The 22731-nt window shown below is 44.3% G+C and overlaps 1 pseudogene; it reads right to left on the bottom strand.

Moving 5' to 3' along the window:
• Positions 1–5187: 5187 nt before the first annotated feature.
• Positions 5188–21089, bottom strand: LOC148148582 (putative G protein-coupled receptor 139; annotated as a pseudogene).
• Between the last annotated feature and the right edge of the window lie 1642 nt (positions 21090–22731).

The following is a 22731-nucleotide window of genomic DNA, read 5'->3' as shown; positions in this document are numbered from 1 at the left end:
ATCGAGACGATTGTAAGTAATTGGAGTTATAGAATTTAGTGTAAAAATGTATTTAATCTGGTGTTTTTAGAGGAGTTTTACAAACATATACATTTGTTAATCTTACGAAAGGGAAAGAGGCCAATCCTTTCCAAAACAGTCTCCATAAACGAAGCCACCTTGTACAGTCACACAGCCGCACTGATTCCCAGAACAGTCCCACACCAGTCTATGGGTCTCAGCAAAGCAACTGCTTTAGAAACACTTACATTGTGCTGGAATTGACGAAGAAATAATTAATAAATATGAGTGAATAAAGGCTGGCTTTTCAATAATTTTACTCATAAATATTAATGATGTTTTGTTTTATTGAAAAGGCTGTTAGTGCAGAAGAGAGAAGTTGTCTCCTGTCTTTTCTCAGCGAGAAATGCACTTGAGACTTAAAGCCAGGGATACAGCAATGCTTCGCGACCTGTCATTCTGAGATAGAACAACAGACAGTGCAAAAACAAAAGGCAACTTATGCAGATGGGAAAGTCAATTAAACTAACCATGAACACGTTATGAGCAGGTTGGTGTTAAACAGTAAGTTTTAATTAACATTGAGCACTGGGCCAAATGAACTACAAAACAAGGGTTCGAGTGCCACATTGTAAGTGCTCCCTTTCTCCTGGGGGAAGTTGAAGTGTGCTCCTGACCCAGGTTGGGTTTTGTTTGATCAGAGGGATGACCTTTTGGGTTTAGCAACTTTTAAAGACAGGCTTTTGTCCATGTGAGCACTTGAGGTATTCTGTCTCAAGGAAGGAAGTGATTTTGTATCCAGGAGTTAGGTTTCAGACTCAGTTTGATGCCTGTCTTATATTTATGATGAGGATAACTAGGCAAATGAATGACAATGAGAAGAGGGACGCTTAGTACAGGACTGAAGGTGTCATACCTGAATGTACACAGGATAAGGAATAAGGGAAATGAGATTGTGAGTCAGAGCAAAAGTGGCAGGTATGACATGGTGGGGATCACAGAGACTTGGCTGTAAGGGGTTCAGGTTTGGAAGATGAATGTTCCAGGATATACATCCTATCAAAAAAAAGCCAGGTAGGCCAAGGGAGTGGGATTGCCTTATCAGTAAAAAATGAAATTAAATCAATAGTAAGACACGAAGTAAGATCAGATCATATAGAATATATATGGGTAGAATTCAGGAACCGCAAATGAAACAAAAAACATACTTGGAGTTATTTACAGGCCTCCAAACAGTATTCAGGAGCTGGGGTACAAGATACACCAGGAGATAGAAAAGATGTGTAGGAAAGGCAACGTTACAGTGATCATGGGGGATTCCAAAATGCAGGTGGATTTGGAAAATCAGGTTGATAAGGAATTGCAAGAAAAGGAAATTGTGGAATGTCTATGAGATGGCTTTTTGGAGCAGCTTGTGGTGGAGCCCACGGGGGAACAGGCAATTCTGGATTTAGTGCTGTTCAATGAGGCAGACTTGATAAGGGAGCTTAATGTGAAGGAACCCTGTAGAGGCTGTGATCATAATGTGATCAAATTAACTCTGAAATTTGAGAGGGAGAAGATAAAATCAGAGGTAACAGTATTACAGCTGAATAAAGGCAGATACAGAGGCATGAGGGAGGAGCTGGGGAGAATTGACTGGGAGAGGAGCCGAGCAGGAAAGACAGTGGAACAGCAATGACAGGAGTTTCTGGGAGTAATTCAGGAGACACAGCAGAGATTCATCCTGAAGGAAAAGGAAGCATGGTACAGGGAGGATGAGGGAACTATGGCTGACTAAGGAAGTCAGGAAGAGCATAAAAGCAAAAGCAAAAGCTTATTATGTGGCAAAGGACATTGGGAAACAAAGGATTGGGAAGCTTGCAAAGACCAACAGAGGGCAACAAAAGAGAAATAAGGAGGGAAAATACGAAACAGACAATTATACATAAAATATATTAAATACTTAGAAGCAGTCAGGCAAATTATGGAAAATGACAGACCAATTAGCCGAGCCTTGGTTGTGGTTAAGATCCTTGAATCCATTGTGAAGGATAAGAGTTCCGAATACTTGGAAGTGTCTGGTAAAATAGGGCAAATTCAGCTTGTTTTCATCAAGGGGAGGTCAAAGCTGCTAGAATTCTTCGAGCAAGTAACGAGCAGATTAGATCAAGGAGAGACAATGGATGTCATCTACATGGATTTCAAGAAGGGCTTTGAGAAGATGTTGCACAGGAGGCTACTGAGTAAGGTAAGGGCCCATGGTGATGGAGGCAAGGTGCTAGCATGGATAGAAGCCTGCGTGTCTGTCAGGGAGCCGAGAGTGGGAATGAAAGGGTCCTTCTCAGGATGGCAGCCAGTAACAACTGGGATTCTGCAAGGCTCAGTGTTGGAACCACAACTTTTCACTTTATACATTAACGATCTAGATGAAGGAACTGAGGCATTCTGGCTAAGTGGTTAGAGGATACAAAGATAGGTAGAGCGCAGGTAGCATTGAGGAGAGTGGGCAAAGAAGTGGCAGATGTGGGAAGATGTGAGGTAATGCACATTGGTAGGAAATATATATGCATGGAATATTTTCTAAATGGGGAGAAAATTCAGAAGTGTGAAGTGCAAAAAGACTTGGGAGTTTTAGTTCAGGATTATCTCAAGGTAAACTTGCAGGTTGAGTGAGTAGTTAAGGAGGGAAGTGCAGGAATGGCATTTATCTTGAGAGGATGAGAAGATTAAAGCGGGGATGTAGTTCTGAGGCTTTATAAGGCTGTATAAGGCTCTGGTCAGAACACTTTTGGTGTATTGTGCACAGTTTTGGGGCCCATATCTCAGGAAGGATATACTGGCCCTGGAGTGTGTTCTGAGAAGGTTCACGAAAATGGTGCCAGGAGCCAAGGGTCAAGGGTCATGAGTTGCTTTATTTGTGTTTTCTACCATATGCAATCGAAACAGGAAAAACGAGACAGAGTTCCTCCAGGACCAAGGTGCTGCATGGACAGCACAAATTACATGATCATAAACAGGGCAGCATAACGTACATAAATGCAAAACACGCAGGACAGCAGAATAATTGAAATGAAATGAAAATTACTCGGAATGAAAAACGTAACATATGAGGAACATTTGAGGACTCTGGATCTATATTTGATGGATGTTAGAAGGATGAGGGGGAATCTAAATGAAACACACAGAATACTGAATGGCCTGGACTGATTTGAAGATGCCGGTGTTGGACCGGGCTGTACAAAGTTAAAAATCACACAATAACAGGTTATAGTCCAACAGGTTTAATTGGAGGCACTAGATTTCGGAGCACTGACCCCATTGCACTATGCACACAGACACTCCCACACACACACACACACACAGGCGCTCCTACACACACGCGCATACACACACTCACTCACTCCTACACACGCGCACATACACAAACTCTTACAGATACACACACTCACGCAGACCCTCTGTCATACACTCACACACACACCTTCACACAGAATTACACCCCTTTGCACTCACACTCACACACATACACGCTCTCTCTCACAGACACCCACAACACCCCTCCCCCTCCCCCCAATACACCCCCCCCCCCCCCCCCCCAAAATGCATACATACACATATAAGTTTGTGGGGTGAATCTGTACTTGAAGAATTACATTTTATTTGATCAAAAACTGTATGAATCCTTGTAAGATTCTGTAAATCCATTTTTTAGATGAGAATCAGTCTGACCATTGTGGCACAGACAGCCTCGCACACGAAAGCTCACACCTTCAATACATTATCTGGGCCAACATGACACCAATTGTTAAAGTTCATGGGAATGTAACTTTTAAAAAATGTAACTTTTTTGCATTTACATATGAAAGAACTGAAATCAACATGATCATTTTAACAGATGAGAGACTTAATGAATAATCCAGGTCTTTTTCAATATATAATTTCAGTCACATCACACTGTAAACATTTGCTATAAATTCTGTGTTTTACAGTCTAATAATCCACAACCACCTGATGAAGGAACAGTGCTCTGAAAGCTAGTGCTTCCAAATAAACCTGTTGGAATATAACCTGGTGTTGTGAATTTTTTAACTTTGAACTGGACTGGGTGGATGTTGGGAAGATGTTTCCATTGATAGGAGAGACTACGACCCAAGGGCACAGCCTTAGAGTAAAGGGAAGACATTTCGGAATGGAGATAATGAGAAACTTCTTCATCCAGAAGTCTATGGAATTCATTGCTACAGAAGACTGTGGAGACGAGGTCATTAGTATATTTAAGACTGAGATTGATAGGTTCTTGAGTATCAAGGGATAAAGGGTTATGGGGACAAAGCAGGAGACTGGGATTGAGAAACATATCAGCCAAGATTGAATGGTGGAGCAGACTCATTGGGATGAATGGCATAACTTCTGCTCCTCTGTCTTATGGTTTTATAACATTTGTGTCTCTTGCATGTTCTTTCAATCCAGTTTTGTTGTCAGATGAGTCAGCTTTACTTAATGAAACTTAATACAATCAGATATTATTCACTATTTCAGAGTCCCTGTCATGCCTCATGTATAATTGAGTTTCAATAAATTAACAAATCCAAACTCTGTAAACTCCCTTTTAAAACTGACAAAGTATTTGTAGCAGCACATACCGCATGTGTTTAGCCTCACTGTACAATAGTGTGTGGAATGATCTTCCCGATAATAATGGAGGCAGGCTCATTGATGACTTGGTATGGAAGAGTTATGTGACTTCTTCACTAACAAGGGACTCAATGGGGATGGAAAGTAGGTGGAAAAGACGATGAAGGTTGGAGCCAGATCAACCATGAACTGATCAAATTGCAGATCAGACTCCAGGGTCAATTGACCTACTCCTCATTCATATTAGTATGTTCACGGGTATCCCAGAGAGGGCAGACCAACCTCACTGTCTCTTCGTCACATACCCTAGAGAGGGCAGATTATCCCTACTATATCAGTGTCACGTATTTTGGAGAGAGTAGACTGACCCCACTGTGTCTACATCATTGACCCAGAAACAACAGATCAATCACACTGTGTCTGTAGTAGAGCACCAGGACTGCCAACTGAACACACTCAGTCTGTATCACAAAGTTTGGAAAGACCAGACTCCCATCACTGTGTGGCTATATGACTGACCACACGGAGAGTGGATTGGATCGATTCTGCAACTTAATCCTTCAATCCATCTCACCATTTAATGAATTTCACCGTTCGGGTAAAAGGGTATTTTACCATGTTCTTCAGCTGTTTCCTCAACTTAGTCTGGGTCACGACATATATACAAGTGTTTGTGCAGCAGCTTAGGAGCTGGAGAATGAATCCTATTTCTCGTACAAAATAATGTAGATTTATGGCCCTATACCCCATCCGATACATGCGTTTCCATCGAGAGCATAGCATAAACACTGACCATAACAGAATGAAATTCCCTGAGATGACAAACAATAAAATGATCGACTTCCTTCGAGTCCCCATTTCTGGGTCACTGGGATTCTCCCCACTGCTGTGAGCCCGAAGTCTCCTGCGGGCTCTGCTGGCCACTAAAATGTGCCTGACACTTAAAGCATTGAGCAGCAGAATCAGAACAAATGGCACTGCTGGGTTCAGGATATAATGAAGGCACTCGATTGTTCCCCAGGCTGGAGAGTACAGAATATCAGTTTGTACTGAACAAAACTAGGGCTGATTCCTGAGCATGTACTGAGATGTGAACATAAAGTACCAGAAAATGTTCTTCAAACCACTCAGCACAGTCACTGTTCCCAGAACCACGGCTGCTGTCTTCTCAGTACAAAATTTAATTTGCAGATTTGGGCAGCAAATGGCCACATATCGATCAAAGGTAAAAGCGACAGTAAACCAGACAGAACAGTCGGTGGCTGCATAAAGGAAGACAGCGTGGATATTACAGATGGGGATGGACTGTATGAAACGTAACTCTCTCTTATAAATAATTGGAATGTGCCTTAATAGCAGATCAAGGATAATAACCAGTATATCTGCTGCTGACATCACCACCAGATATCGTGTAATACATTTTGACAGACCACACTTCCCTTGTGCCAGAATTATAATTGTTATGGTGTTCACTGTGGGGAAGAAAAATAAACAGGAAAATTAAGCAAGCTTCTCAAAAAGTTACCAGTTGCACAGAGTACATCATATGATTTCTGTACATGTCCCTGTTTCTGAAAATGTATTGAGGTGTCTCTACCTATGGTCATGCAATCGACTGGATCCAAAATATCAGCCATTAACTAGGAACTCATATTTGGGTTGAAACAGAAAAATGAGGAAATGTATTTATAAGAGATGATGTGAACATTGACACCAAGCTGACCGGTTATTGAAGGGAACACAATGGATTATAGGAGATATCACAAAGACCGTGGGAGGTATGTTTCAGTTTCTGAAGTGGAACAGAGATCAGTGACCCTGTCTTAGAGTGGAGAAAATGTCCAGATTCCTGTTCTTCATCTTTACAAAGTCATTCAAAGATTTTGTGGAGAATCAGCCCAAGTTTCCCTTCATTAGTATCTAGTGATCATGGTGGGTATCAGCTCCTGATCATTATCCAATGAAGGTGGATTAATGTGGAAACATCTCAGTCTATGTTATCCTCAGGAGAGTGTGATACATATATCATAGAATCACCGATCTCTGACATGGTCTTGTAACACTGGTATTTATATAACTGGTCCAGCTCAGTTTGTGGTCTATTGCTACCCCTCACCCTCTCCCCCAGGATAATGACATTAGGAAATTCATTGATATGGAGGGAAATGGTTACAATCTCTCTTTTTGGAGATACCTGACTCTTGTGTAGAGCAAATGCTACTTGTTAGCCCAGGCCTGAATATTGTCCAAATGTTGTTAGAAATGGACATAGTATATGATGAGGGGAAAGTGAGGACTGCAGATGCTGGAGATCAGAGTCAAAGAGTGTGCTGCTGGAAAAGCACAGCCAATCAAGTAGCTTCTGAGGAGCAGGGGAATTGACATTTTGGGCATAAGCCCTTTATCAGGAATCCTGATGAAGGCCTTACACCTGAAATGCCAATTCTCGTGCTATTCAGATGCTGCCCGACTAGCTGTGCTTTTCCAGTATCACAATCTTCAATAGGAATGGGACTAAACTTTGTGAACAATCAACAAACATCCTGAATTCTGACCATATGATGGAGGGATTGTCCATGATGAAGCAGCTGAAGATAACTGGGTTTGGGACACTTCCCTGAGGAACTCCTGCAGAGATGTCCTGGAGCTGAGGTGACTGACTTCCAACAACCACACCCATCCTCCAATGTGCCAGGAATGACCACAACCAATGAGAGTTTCATCCCATTTCTCATTATTTTAGGCTTCCTTAAGGTCAGACTTGGTCACTTACAGCTTTGATGTCAAGTGCAGACTCTCTCACCACAGGAGTCCAACTCTTTTGTCCTTGTTTGGATAATAGTTGTTATGAGGTCTGATGCCAAGCAACCCTGCAGAGCTGAACACCAGTGAACAAGTTATTGCTGAGGGAGTGCAGCTCGGGAGTACTCTTGATGACACCTTCCACCGTGTTACTGTTAATTCTGATCAGACCGATGGGGTGGTAATTATCTGGATTTACTTTGTTCTATTCTTTGAGGTTTACCTGTTTAAATCCCTATATTAAGAGGTGGTTGCCAGTTTTGTAACTGTACTGGAACAGTTCAACCCAGGGCATGGCTACTATTGGAGCCATTTATCACTGACAAGATATTTTTAGGGCCATTACTTTATGCAGTGTCTCCGCCGTTCCTTGTGTTAGCTTCTGGTGAGCACAGGAGAATGTCTATTGAAAGGGAAAGGAAAGGAAAGGAAAAGGGAGATCAGGTTTAATAATCACCCAGTTAGTTATCAGAAGAAAGCCATTCAGCCCATCGTATCTGCACAGACAGTCTACATGTTTTGTCTTAGTGGCAACCCTGCACATTGATTAGATTACTTACAGTGTAGAAACAGGCCATTCAGCCCAACAAGTCCACACCGACCCGCAGAAGCGCAACCCACCCATTCCCCTACAATTACCCCTTCACCTAACACTACGGGCAATTTAGCATGGCCAATTCACCTAACCTGCACATTTTTGGATTGTGGGAGGAAACCGGAGAACCCGGAGCACACCCACGCAGACATGGGGAGAATGTGCAAACTCCACACAGAGAATTGCCTGATGCGGGAATTGAACCCGGGTCTCTGGCGCTGTGAGGCAGCAGTGCTAACCACTGTGCCACTGTGCCACCGTGCTGCCCACCTATTTCAAAAATCATTCTCAAGTACCTCTTCATTGTCTCAATACAACCTGTCAAATGTTCCTTTTCCATCTACTACGAAGTAAATTACTTATTAGGAATGGGACTCTAAAATGTATTATTTGTCAGAAATGGAAACCACTGTCAGATCTTGGTAATCACATAAAAGTGTATTCTGTACATAATATTGCGAGAGAAGTGAGATGGATCGGTTCAACTGAACATTAGTTACAATTTTGTGCAAGCCCATGTGATGCGGAAAGATGGTGGAAAAGATTAATTCAGAGGATGTAAAGATCCTGTATTTCAAAGTTGATAGAGCGTGGATTTGCATATTAACCAGTGATACCCGCAGACTGGAACAGCCAAAATAGTCGTGAAGAGGGACAAGTGCATCCTCGCCTCACTAATTGGTCATTTTAATAAATAAACAGCAAGGAGAAATGGATTTCAAAACCAGGGTATTATCACGGAAAGGACAGTTAGGTAACACGTTAATCAACTGGTTGAGTAGATACAGAGCTTTACTCAATATAACACAGAACCAAGTGGCAAACTGTGTATAAAGTAATGGTTTGTAAGGCACTAAACATATATCCTGAGAGAAAGGCAGCGATAGGCTGCAGTTAAGGGACAAGGTTGAGGACTACAGCTTGAGGACGGGTGTTCCATTGTGAATGTGACAAATGACCACTGCCCTTTGCTTAGTATCACCACTTTGTGTTTATTGTGGGAAATATAATCAAGTCTGTGAGATATTTGAAAACGCCGATTATGCTTACATGGTTGTGGAGCTAATCCAATTGGAATTCCCTTTTGATGAGCTCTGCCAACTTGGTGTGTTATTGTAATTGACCTAAGGCTTGCAATTACATGATAACAAAGGTCAGAAGTTTGATCAATTTCAATCAGATTAAAGTCATTACTGTCAGGGCAAGAAGGAAAAGCTAAGATGATAGAAAGCAAACAGGAAATGTTGGAAATTCTCAGCAGTTCTGACAGTGCCTGTGGGGAGACAGAGTTAACATTTCAGGCTGCTAACCCTTTGTCAGAACGGGAAATGTACTGAAACAGGATGTAAACCAGTCATGGAAAGGAAGGAACAACAAATGAAAAGATCTGTGGTAACCCGGGAGACAGGAGACATTAGATGGGAGAAGGGATGAAAACGAAACACAAAATGAGATTGTACACAGGACAAGTGAAGGAGCAAAAATTATAAATAGGAAAATCCAAAATCATCATCAAAGATGCTTCCCAAAAATAGGGCAAAGTTTGCAATTGACACTAAGTTCAACAACTTCAGATCAGGATCTCTGACCCACATTTTTATTGTGGCACAGTGATGATTTTGCATCTGTAGTTAGAGTCATAGAGTGAAAGAGCTGTACAGCACAGAAACAACTGCTCCATGCCGACCAGATGTCCTAAATTCATCATGTCCCATTTACTAGCATTTGATCCATATCCCTCTAAATATTTCCTATACAAATAACCATCCAAATGTCTTTTAAATGTTGTTGTTGTACCAGCCTCCACCACTTCCTCTGGCAGCTCATACCATACATACAACACCCTCTGCATGAAACATTTGCCCCTTAGGTCCCTTTTAAACCTTTCCCCACTCAAACTAAGGCTATGTCCTCTCATACTGGACTTCTCGACTTGAGAGAAAAAACCTTGTCTATCCTATCCATGCCCCTCATGATTTTATAAACATCAATAAGGTCACCCCTAAGCCTCCAATGGTCCAAGGTAAAACAGCCCCAGCCTATGCAGCCTCTCCTTATATCTTACAGCCTTCAACCCTGGCAATGTCCTTGAAAATCTTTTCTGAACCCTTTCAAGTTTCATAATATCTTTCCTAAGCAGGGAGACCAGAATTGCACAAAATATTCCAAACATCGCCTAACCAATGTCCTGCACAGCAGCAACATGACCTCCCAACTCCCCCTAATGAATTATTTTTCTATCTTTCCCATTTTGTCTTTCATGAAAATTCTTTTCGTCATTTAATCTCTCCTGTCTTCCACACCAGTACAGATCTTTCCATGTTCTCTGCAGCCATCTCATTTCCATTCCTAAATTAAATAAACAACTCTGACCACTCCCAGTTCTGACTCCAGGTCTCGAACCTGAATTCCTGACTGCCTCACTCTCCATGGATGCTGCCCGATCTGTTGAGTACTTTGGGAGTTGTGGTTTTATTTCAGGTTGGCAGAATCTGCAGTATTTTACTCCACACGAGGAGTTAAATGTTGGACTGGCTGAAAGATTTCCTCACCGCTAATCGGCCGGACAGAATTCAGTTACGACAAAGCTATGATTGGAAATGAGTCCGCTGCAAAATCAATGAAAACATAATCTCAATTGGCACCTCATTGTAAACCAGGGAAGTTGTACATCAGGTTTGGAGCAAATGGAACACCTGAGGATGAGACATGGGTTTCCCCAGTAGATTGAGAAGTAAATAAACTAACAGGGTCATATTGAATGAAAAAAAAACAAATTAGTGCATATGTTTGAGAATTGCAACAATGTTTAGATGGACTTTAATCAGCGTCATGTTGAAGAGGTATATTACAGACTGCAGGCGAAATAAATCTGTGCTCCCCCATTGTTCCACTGGGACTGGTGTGATACACTCATGGCTCTAACTCTGAGTAAAAGGGCAACATTTCAAATTTTGATGACATGATCCATGGAAATAAGTGAGGAAAATTGTCCAGGAAATCAGGATCCATTGTCAGGCAGTGAAATGAGCAGATGCATGTCAAATGTGTGAGATAACGCATCTTGTTCAGAAGAATACTTATTATCTGGGTGCACACATGGTCACAAAGCCCAGCAATAGCTTCGTCAGTAACTTGACTGAGTTCTGTAAGGCCACCATCAGGTTTAGACAGAGGACACTCTCGAACAGTCTAAAGTATTGTACTGCATCTGTAGTCTCGGATGGTCTCTGCATTCTCACCCATGTTGGTATCTGCACAGAGGGCGTAGCCAGGCTGGAAACAGTTTTAAACACCCACTGTTGTCATGGGAGATGAAAGCGATTGGGTATGTAGTGGGGTCTATAATGAGGGATTGGTTTCTGGTTGATGTTCTCTCCTGCCAATCCTCCTGCCCTGTGTCCTCAGCTCCGGGCCATAGAATCATAGAGTCATAGAGCACACAAACAGACCTTTCAGTCCAAGTGGTCCATGCCAACCATGTTTCCTGAACGGAGTTACTCCTATTTGCCTGTATTTCTCCCATATCCCTCTGAACCTTTCCTATCCATATACCTATTCATAGTTGCTTTAAATGTTGCCATTGTCCCAAATACTACCACTTCTTCTGGTAGCTTCTTCCCACAGAAATGCCACATTTTATGTGATTAAGTTGACCCTCTGGTCCTGTTTAAATCCTTTCTTTCATCACCTTAAACCTATACCCTCTGGTTTTGGACAAGTTTGCCAAATGCCTTCTTCATCACCCTGTCCACCTGTGATGCCAGTGTCCTGGTACTATGTGCTTGCACCCCTTGGTATCTCTGTTCGACAACTCTCTCCATGGCCCTACCATTAACTGTGTCGGCTTCTTGGTGTGGTTAACTACATGGGGGTGGTGTGGAGGAAGGAGTATTGCAGGTGGGGTTGAGCAGGTCATTGAATAAGCTTGTGGAGGAGTAGACCTTCTCCAGTACAAATACAGGAATACTCTCTCATAGCCAACAGGCATGGCACCGAGACTCTTGTCTGGTTTTGGATTTTGTCAGACATTGGTTTGGACACACTGGGCATTTTGAACAAAAGAGGGGTCACAGGTCACTTGGAGCATGGGAATAGATTGGCGCACAAGCAGTGAAACCAATAACAAGTCCAAGAATAGGCATTGTCTGGGTAAGTTAATCGTAATTGAGCAACAGCTTTGAGAAACAATGCAAGGCACATTCTGAAAGTCCCCTGTTTGCCTATAACTCTGTTTTCTTGGCTACCAGTCTTGAGAGAGCATACTTGTTTACGCCTAATGTAGCAAGAATAGGGGTGGGTGGGTGGCGTGTTCGGATGTGTTGGTCAGGATGAGGAACTGAGAAGATGAATTGACTGAAAAGGTCCCTTGATGAGACACATTGTGGAAACGGTGGCCACCAGAATCAGTGCCAGGAACAAGCATGAGGTCAGCAATGCTTGGGTTCAAATCACTCCTATTGGAAGGATGTTGTGAAACTTGAAAGGGCTCAGAAAAGATTTGCAAGGATGTCGCCAGGGTTGGAGGATTTGAGCTATAAGGAGAGGCTGAGTAGGCTGGGGCTGTTTTCCCCGTAGTGTTGGAGACTGAGGGGTGACCGTGCAGACGTTTCTAAAATCTTGAGGGGCATGGATAGGGTAAAAGGACAAGGTCTTTTCCCTGGTGTGGGGGAGTCCAGAACGGGATGGCATTGTTTTAGGGTGAGAGGGGAAAAATCTATAAGGAAGCTAAGGGGCAACTTTTTCATGTAGAGGATGGAACGTATCTGGAATGAGCTGCCAGAGGAAGTGGTGGAGGCTGTTGTGAAATTACAACATTTGGATGGTTATATGAAGGGTTTAGAAGGATATGGACCTTGTGTAGCAAATGGCACTAGATTAGGTTGGGATATCTGGCTAGCATGGATGAGTTGGACTGAAGGGTCTGTTTCCCTGCTGTACATCTCTCTAATTCTTTGAATCTAAATGGATTGGTAAGATTCTGAACAATCTCACTGATCCTCATGACTTGGCCAAGGATGGGGTGAGCATCAGTGGATAAGTATGAATGACAAGAACATTAATAGAGTGAAACATGATTTTCAGATCTCATGGGCGGACATGTCCTCAGCAGGGACTACAGTAACAGCAGCAAGGAGGAGAGAGGAACTGGCAGGAAAAGCGATGCAGTTAAAGGTAGTTCTAAGAGTTAAGAGAAGAGCTAGAGACTTACCAGGAACACCAACAATAACAAGGGTGGGATAGTAAATACGTTGAATAACCAGGAGTATATAACAGATCCGGGTTGTTAATGACATCAAGTGGTAATTTGCAAAAATATAATCAATTGTTGCTGAGAAACTCCTGTCCATTGTTGTAAAATTCCGATCTTCTGTGTTCAGATTCCAACCCATGGTTGTAAAATTCCAATCTATTGTTCTCAGATTCGAATCTCTCTTCTCCCGAGCTCCCAGTCTCTGGAGCTGCCGGTCCCTGTTAGTGCTGGGGGTGATGCTGGAGGTGATGCTGTCACTGATACTATAGCTTTGTACATTGTAAGGAATTTGTAATTAATAGAAGAGGGAAACCCTCCTGGGACACAGTTATGGTCCATGGAGTTTGACATTAAATGCAGTCACAAAGCAAACAGGTTCAGTTAACCCTTTCAATCCAGTACACTACTCCCCCAATGGAAAGGACTTGCGCCCACCTTGGACTGCAGGTATGTGAGTTATTGAGAGAAGGAGCGATAGAGGCATTGACCATAATCTTTCAGTTCTCTGGAGATATTGAAGCGGTTCCAAAGAAATGGATGGTTATAAATAATACACCCCTGTTCAAAAAAAATGCGAGAGAAATAATTGCTGTTCCTCCAGCCAATCCTAAGGACAAGAACATAAGAGCGAGGATCAGGAGTAGGCCGTCCGGCCCTTCACAGCCTGCTCCGCCATTCAATAAGATCGTGGCTGGTCTTTTCCTGGACACAGCTCCACTTACCGCCCTCTCACTGTATCCCTTAATTCCTTTATTTTTCAAAAAAAAATCTCCCTTCCCTTTTGAAAACGTTTACTGATCTAGTGTCAACTACATCCCTGGGCAAGGAGTTCTACATATTACCAACCCTCTGTGTGAAGAAGTTTCTTCACAATTCAGTCCTAAATCCGCTCCCTCTAATCTTTAGCCAATGTACTCCCATCCTAGTTTCACCCTCCAGTGGAAACATCCTATCTACCTCTATCTTATCTGTCCCCTTCATAATTCTATATGTTTCTATAAGATCCCCTCTCATTTTTTCTGAATCCCTATGATTAATATCCAAATCCACTCAGTCTTTCCTCATAAACCAATTCCCTCAACCCTGGAAACAACCTCGTGAACCTCCTCTGCAGCCCCTCCACTTCCAGTGTATTCTTCCTCAAGTAAGGAGACCCCAAAACTGCACACAGTATTCCAGGTGTGGCCTCACCAGGACCTTGTACAGCTGCAGCATTACCTCTCTGCTTTTAAACTCAATCTCTTTCGCAATGAAGGACAAAATTCCATCTGCCTTCCTAATTACTTGTTGTACCTGTAGACTTACCCTGTGTGATTCATGCACAAGGGCACCCTGGTCCCTCTGCATAGCAGCAAGCTGCAACTTTTTTACCATTCAAGTAATAATCTGTTTTACTGTTACTCCGACCAAAATGGATGACTTCACATTTATCAACATTGTATTCCATCTGCCAGACCTTTGTCCACTCACTCAGCCCACTCACTCAATGTATCTATATTCCTCTGCAAAGTTTCATAGTCCTCTGTATACTTGCTCTGCCACTCGTCTTAGTGTCATCTGCAAAACTTTGACACCCTACACGTGGTCCCCAACTCCCCAAATCATTGATATGAATTGTAAATAATAATTGCTGTCCCAACACTGATCCCTGAGGCACACTGACTAGTCACTGATTGCCAACAAAAATAGAAAACTAGCACTCATTTATCCTCAGTCTTTGTTTCCTGTTTGTCAACTAATCCTCTACCCATGCTAATACTCTACCCAGAATGCCATCCATCTTTATCTGCTGCAACAGCCATTTATGCAGCATCTTGTTGAAGACCTTTTATAAATCTAAGTACACCACATCCACTGGGTCTCCGTTGTCCACCTCACTTGAAATGTCTTCATAGAATTACAAAAGATTTGTCAGGCGTCACCTGCCCTTCATGAACCCATGCTGCATCTGTGCAATGGGACAATTTCTATCGAGATGTCCTGGTATTTCTTCCTTGGTAATAGACACAAGCATCGTTCCCCACTACTTAGGTTCATCTAATTGGCCTATAATTCCCCATCTTTTGTTTATCTCCCTTTTTAAACAGTGGCATCACATTGGCTGTTTTCCAATCTGCTGGGACTGCCCCAGATTCCAGTGAATTTTAGAAAGTTACCGCCAGTGCACATACTATTCCTCCTGTCATCTCTTTTAGTATCCTGGGATGTATTCCATCAGGGCCAGGAGACGTATCTATCCTTACCTCCATTAGCTTACCCAAAACTAACTCTTCCGTAATAATAATGGTTTCCAGGCCATCACCTACCTTCATCTCTTTGTCAATTATTGGCCTGTTATTAGTGTCCTCCACTGTGAAGGAGGAGACAAAATACCTGGTCAATGTCTTGGCCATTTCATCATATTCCATAACTAAATGACCCTTCTCATCCTCCAAAGGTCAAACGTTTACTTTAACCACTCTCTTTCATTATGTATTTGTGGAAACATTTGCTACCTGTCTATATTCTGAGTGGTTTTTTTCTCATGTTCTATTTTACTTTTCTTAATAGCTCTTGTTGTGCTTTTCTATTGACGTTTAAAATTTTCCCAATCTTCTAGATTCCTGCTATTCTTGGCCACTTTCTACGCCTCCCCTTTCAATTTGATAGCCTTCCTTATTACCTTAGACACCCAGGGCAGATTACTCCTTTTCTTACAGTCCTTCTTTTTCACTGGAATATACCTTCACTGAGCACTTTTGAAAATTTCAACTGTCCCACTATGAAACCTTTATTCCCTGTCCACTTTAGCCAGGTCCTCCCTCAATCTGTTGTGGTCCCACTTGTTCAAGCACAGGACCCTCACATTGGATTTTACCTTCACACTCTCCATCTGTATTCTAACTACACCCACACTGTGATCGCTCCTTCCAAGAGGATCCCTAACTGTGAGGTCATTAATTATTCTTGCCTCGTCACACAGGACCTGATCTAGGACAGCTTGCTCCCTCACTGGTTCCATTACATTCTGTTCAAGATAACTATCACGGACACACTCAATGAACCCCTCCTCAAGGCTGCCCTGACCGAGCTGGTTCGACCAATCTACATGTAGATTAAAATCCCCCACTATCATTGCCATGCAATTTTACACGCTTGAGTTATTTCCCTGTTTATTGCCCACCCCAATGTGATGTTATTATTTGGTGGCCAAGAGAATGCACCTATCAGTGACATTTCTTCTTAGAATTTCTAATTTCCACCCAAATGGATTCAACTTCATTTTCCATAGGACCTATATCATCTCTCAGCACTGCCCAGAGGTCGTCCTTGAATATCAGAGTTACACCACCTCGCTGACACTCCTGGCTGTGTTTCTGAATAGTCTGGTACCCCTGGATATTTAACTCCCAGCCAGTCAGTTGGGGCACACTGCCTCCCCTAGTTTAAAGCAAGGACAGCATCAGTAACATGGTGTCAAAGGCATTTAGAGCAGAGAGACATATTGCAAAGCTGTGGTTCAGGGTGAAGGGAGACACATTGATTGATTGATTGATTGATTGATTGATTGATTGGCTGTCACGTTTCCCTCAGTCCAGTGTAAAGCTTTGATTCTGAGCAGTACAGGTAGATCCCAGTAAGCAGGGATGTACAGGTCACAGGGTGAACAGAAACTTGGACAGAGGCGTACAGGTTACATCCCACAAGGTGTGCACTGGGCAAGATCAACATTAACAAGGTCAGCATTACTTTAAGTAAGAGATTCCATTCATCAGTCTCATAACGGCTGGGAAGAAACTATTCCTGAAGCTGCTGGTGGGTGTGTTCAAGCTTCTGTACCTTCTGCCTGATGGGTGAGGTTGTAGGAGATCATTACTGGGGTGGGAGGGGTCTTCAATGATGTTGGCAGCCATTCCACGGCAACGAGCCGTGTAAATGGAGTCCATGGATGGAAGGTTGGCTTCCGTGATGGTCGGGGCTTTGCACACAACCCCCTGTAGTTCCTTACCGTGCTGGGCAGAGCGGTTGTTACACCGGGACAGGATGCTCTCTGTGTTGCATCTGGAGAGTTTGGTGAGGGACCTTATGGACAGGCCAAATTCCCGGAGCTGCCTGAGGAAGAGGAGGCGTTGTTGTACCTTATGGATCATCACAGCTATGTGGGAAGGCCAGGACAGATTGACAGTTACTGTCATTCCTCAGAACTTGACACTCTCCACCCTCTCAGCCTCAGCTCCATTGATGGAGAAGGAGGCATGTTCTCCTCCTTTCTTTCTGACGTCACTGATCAGTTCTTCAGTTTTGCTGATGCTGAGAGAGAGGGTGTTCTCACTGTACCAGGTCACTAAGCCCTCTATCTCCTTCCTGGTGTTTGATATCCATCCTCCCACAGTGGGGTCTGCAGCAAACATGGAGATGGAGTTTGTATGGAATTTATCCACACGGCCGTGGGTGTACAGGGAGTACAGTAGGGACTGAGAACACATCCTTGGGGGGCTCCAGTGTTGAGGGTTATCGTGGAGGAAGTGGTGCTGTCTATCTTCACTGATTGCGGTCTGTGGGTCAGGAAGCTGAGGATCCAGCGGCAGAGGGTGGAGCCGAGACTCAGAGTCTCAGAGTTTTGGGATCAGTCTGGAGGGGATAATGGTGTTGGAGGTGAAGATGTAGTCGATCAGCAGGAGTCTGACAAAGACGTCCTTGTTATCCAGCTGTTCCAGGGATGAGGGCAGGATTGGGAAATGCTGTGGACCTGTTACATCGGAAGGCAAATTGTGAGGGATCGAGGCAGGCTGGGAGACCAGGGCTGATGTGGGCTATGACCAGCCTCTCGAAGCACTACAGCTTTATGGAGGTCAGAGCCACTGGGCAGTCAGCATTAAGGCACATTGTACCGGCTTTCCTAGATACTGGGATGGTGAAGGGCTTCTTGAAGCAGGTAGGGTGTTTAGAGTGCAGTCAGGAGAGGTTGAAGATTTCAGTGAATACCTCCACCAGCTGGTTCACACAGGACCGGAGTGAACAACCAGGGACTCTGTCTGGGCCTGTCACTTTCCTTGGGTTGACTCTGGGGATGGCTGATCTGGCGTCAGCAGCAGTGATGGTGGGAACAGGTGCTCCTGGAGCTATAGGGGCAGGTATTCTGCTTGAAACGAGCATAGAAAGTGTTGAGCGCATCTGGGAGGGATGTGTCTTTTTCCTTTGTCTTGCTCTGCTTCATTTTGTATCCCTTTATGTTGTTTTGGCCTTCCCACAGGCAGTGGGTGTCTGGATGGTTGGTTTGGATCTCTAACTTGGCTCACTATTGCCTCTTGGCATCTCTGATGGCTTTGTGGAGGTCATATCTGAGTTTTCTGCATTGGTCTGGGTAATCCAACTTGAATGCTGAGTGTCTGGTGTTCAGCAGGGAGTGGATTTGTCAGTTTATCCAAGGTTCCCATTTGGGGAACACCCGGAGTGACTTTGGGATGCACTCCTCCATGGATTTGCTCATGATGTCCGTGACTGTGGTGGTGCACTCATCCATGATTTCCACTCAGTACTTGAATAGATTCCAGTTCACCGATTCCAACCAGTCCCGGAGATGCTTTTCGGACCAACATTGTATTTCTTTCTGAGAAGGATCCTCCCATGTTAGCTTCTATTTGTAAGCTGTTAGGAGGGGCACAGCGGTGTGATCTGATTTTCCGATGTGTGTTGCAGTGGGAAGGGAGCGGTTGGTGTGTTTGATGGTTGTGTAACACTGGTCCAGGATGTTGGGTCCTTTACTGGGGCAGGCGATGTATTGGTAGGACTTTGGCAGCGTCCCCTTGAGGTTGGATCAGTAAGGGTCACCAGCCATGAAGAATAAGGCCTCGGGGAATTTTGTCTCAGAATGTTTATGGCGGTGTAAATTTCACTCAGGGCATTCTTCACATCTGCATGGGGTGGGATGTCGACTCCTGTCAGGATGGCAGAGGTGAACCCTCACGGAAAGTAGTAGGGAAACCATTTTACTGTAAGGTAATACACGTCTGGGGGAGCAATGGTCTGTCAGGGTCACTACATGTGAGCACCAGGAGGCGTTGATCAGGAAGCAGATCCCATCCACCCTTCACCTTCCCCGAGGATACTGTATGGTTTATGTGGTGTAAGGAGAACCCATCAGCTTGTAGGGAGCAGTCAGGAATGGCAGGGGTGAGCCAAGTCTCACTGAACTGAAAATGTGTTGCTGGAAAAGCGCAGCAGGTCAGGCAGCATCCAAGGAACAGGAGAATCAACGTTTCGGGCATAAGCCCTTCTTCCTGAAGAAGGGCTTAAGCCCGAAACGTCGATTCTCCTGTTCCTTGGATACTGCCTGACCTGCTGCGCTTTTCCAGCAACACTTTTTCAGCTCTGATCTCCAGCATCTGCAGCCCTCACTTTCTCCTCAAGTCTCACTGAAACACAGCACACAACAGCCTCTGCGTTCCCTCTGGTAGGTAAGTCTAGATCTGACTTCATCCATTTTGTTTTTGGTAGCCTGGACATTTGCGAGCAGTGTGCTAGGAAGAGGGTGGTGGGGGGTGGTTCTTGAATCTGCATTATTTCAGCATCACCTTCAGGCCAGAAGGTTTTTCCTGTTTCATTGCAGTTTTCCGGACGTTTCTGGGTGTTGGTGAAGCGAGTCTGCTGCTCCTGGAAGTGAGTGAGTCAGGCCCGGTCGGGCAGGGCCTCCTCGGGTTGGAGTAGTCATGGGATCTGGGACTGGACAAAGGCTAGTTGGACTTCCTCTGGGCAGCACGGTAACTCAGTGGTTAGCACTGCTGCCTCACAGCGCCAGGGACCCGGGTTCAACAACCACCTCGGGCGATGTCTGTGTGGAGTTTACACAATCTTCCCGTGTCCGCGTGCTCGGGTGCTCCGATTTCCTCCCACAATCTGAAGATGTGCAGGTTCGGTGAATTGTCCATGTAAAATTGCCTATCCCATTGTTCAGGGATATGTAGGTTAGGTGCATTAGTCAGGGGTAAATAGGGATAGGAGAATGGGTCTGGGTGGGTTATTCTTTGAAGGGGCGGTAAGCACCTGTTGGGCTGATGGGCCTGTTTCCACACCGGCGGGATTGGAATTCACTGACAGGGCCGATTCCATTCCGTGTCGAGGTCAGGACGCTGCGGGTTCAGGGGTCAAATCTTGGTTCTGGTGTCCACATGGGTCCTACAGGAAGCCGATAGTTCTGCTCTGGGTCCTACAGGATGACCAGCATCGAAAGGACTCAGGTTGGGCGACTGTGGGATCCTCAATCCTGTAATTAGATGAAAAGGAAAATTGTTAGAAATTTTTATGGAGTTGAATTTTCTGCTGCCTTGAGTGAAATGATCAAAGACAAGAAAGTTGGGGAAATATGGCAAGAATGAAAGCATTAGATTTTGTTGTGAAAAGTATTTCCAATTCCCCCTTTATGGTTTAAACAGTGAATTCTGAATCGCACTGGTGAGGGGTGACCACTTCATTTTCATGCTGTTCTATCTCATTAGGAGCTGGTCTTGCCTCATTTCGATGGATATTCTAATCCTTCCTTCAGTTCCTATGGAAACCAGATGGTGCCAGTTCCCAACAGGAAAGCCTGGGCAGTTCCCTGGAGGCAGGAGCTCACTGTTTGCTTCTCCAGGTCTTCATCCATCTCCACCATCAGCACCATTTCACTGCATGCTCCATCAACACTGTCCTCTCCCACACTTTGTCGGTGTGTGTGGGCATCACCAAACCCCAGCCTCACCACATCATTCTGGCTGCTTTCAGATTAACTCACCCTTCACTGTGGAGCTCAGAGACAATGATGTCGTACCTGCTTCTGCCAGGTTGGTTCACAGTCAGGGGCATGCGCACATTTCATGCAGCGACATAGGATGCCATCATCTAGCTCTGAGCTAACTTTCTAAAGGCTCATTCACTTTGTGTTTACATGTGGTCTGTCAGGTTTATCTGAGTGTTTAGTGCAGAGTGACAGGCATTCACCATGTCACTAGTCAGAGTATCACACAGTGCAGAGGATGAATCTGTATAGAGGACAGCATGGAGGTGTGTAGAGGAAATTATTTATTCATTGGTGGGATCTAGGCTGGGCCAGTATTTATTCCCCGTCCATAATTTTCCCTCAAGAAGGTGGTGGTGAGTTACCTTCTTGAACTGCTGCAGTCCACCTGCTGTGGGGTGAGTCACAATCCCATTAGGGAAGGAATTTCAGGATTTTGCCCCAGTGATGGTGCTGGAACAGTGATGTATTTCCAAAACAGGACCTTGCTGGAGAACTTAACAATGGTGGCATTCGTATATATCTACTGCTCTTGTCCTACTAGATGGAAGTGTGTGTGGGTTTGGAAGGTGCTGTCTGGTGATCTTTGGTGATTTTCTGCAGCATTTACTACACACTACTACCACTGAGCATCGGAGGTGGAGGGAATGGATGCTCGCAGATGTATTGCTAATCAAGTGTGCTGCTTTATCCAGGATTGTGTCAGCTTCTTGAGTGCTGTTGTAGCTTCATTTATTCAGGCAAGTGGGGAGTATTCTACCATACTCCTGACTTGTGCCTTGTAGATGGTGGATAGGCTTTGGGAAGTGAAGAGGTGGTTTACTCACAGTGATATACCGAGCTTCTGACCTACTCTTGTGTCACTGTGTTTATGAGGTGAGTCCAGTGGAGTTACTGGTCAGTGATAACCCCCAGAATGTTGACATTGGGGGAATTCAATGATGGTAACACCATTGAAATTCAAGGGTCAGTTGATAGATTGTCTCTTATTGGTGATGGTCAGAACCTGGCATTTGTGTGCCACAAACATTATATGCCACTCATGAGCCAAAGCCTAGACATTGCCCAGATCTTGTTGCATTTGAACACGGACTGCTTCAATATCTAAAGAGTCGTGAATGATGCTAAACATTGTCAAATTATCAGTAAATATCCCCACTTCTGACCTTATGAGGAAGCAAAGGTACTTATGGGGACCTTATCGTGAAGCAGCTGGAGATGTTTGACCCAAGGACATGACCTTGCAGAGATGTCCTGGAGCTGAGATGACTGACCTCCAACAACCACAACCATCTTCCTCTGTGTCTGGTCTGACTCTAACCACCAGAGAGTTTGTCCCCCATTGATTCCCGTTTTGCTCGGACTCCTTGAAGCCACACTCGGTCCAATTACCTTGATGTCACAGGCTGTCACTCTCCCCTCCCCTCTGGAACTCAGCTCTTTTATCCAAGTTTTAACCAAGGCTGTAATGAGATCAGGAGCTGAGTGGTCCCAGTGGAACCCAAACTGGGCGTCACTGACCAGGTTATTGCTGAGCAGAAGCTGCTCAATAGCACGGCTGATGTCACCTTCCATCACTTTACTGGAGATCGAGAATAGACTGATGGGACGGTAATTGGCCGGGTTAGTTTTGACCTGCCATTTCAGTACAGGGCAAACCTGGGCAATTTTCCACATTGTCGGATGGATGCCAGTGTAGTAACTGTACTG

This window comes from Chiloscyllium plagiosum, unplaced genomic scaffold, assembly GCF_037043375.1.
Source record: "Chiloscyllium plagiosum isolate Xiang-an unplaced genomic scaffold, Cpla_swu_hap1 HiC_scaffold_12, whole genome shotgun sequence".
NCBI classification, from domain to species: domain Eukaryota; kingdom Metazoa; phylum Chordata; class Chondrichthyes; order Orectolobiformes; family Hemiscylliidae; genus Chiloscyllium; species Chiloscyllium plagiosum.
Note: the sequence above shows the minus strand (reverse complement) of the source record. Positions and strands in the feature narration are given on the sequence as shown.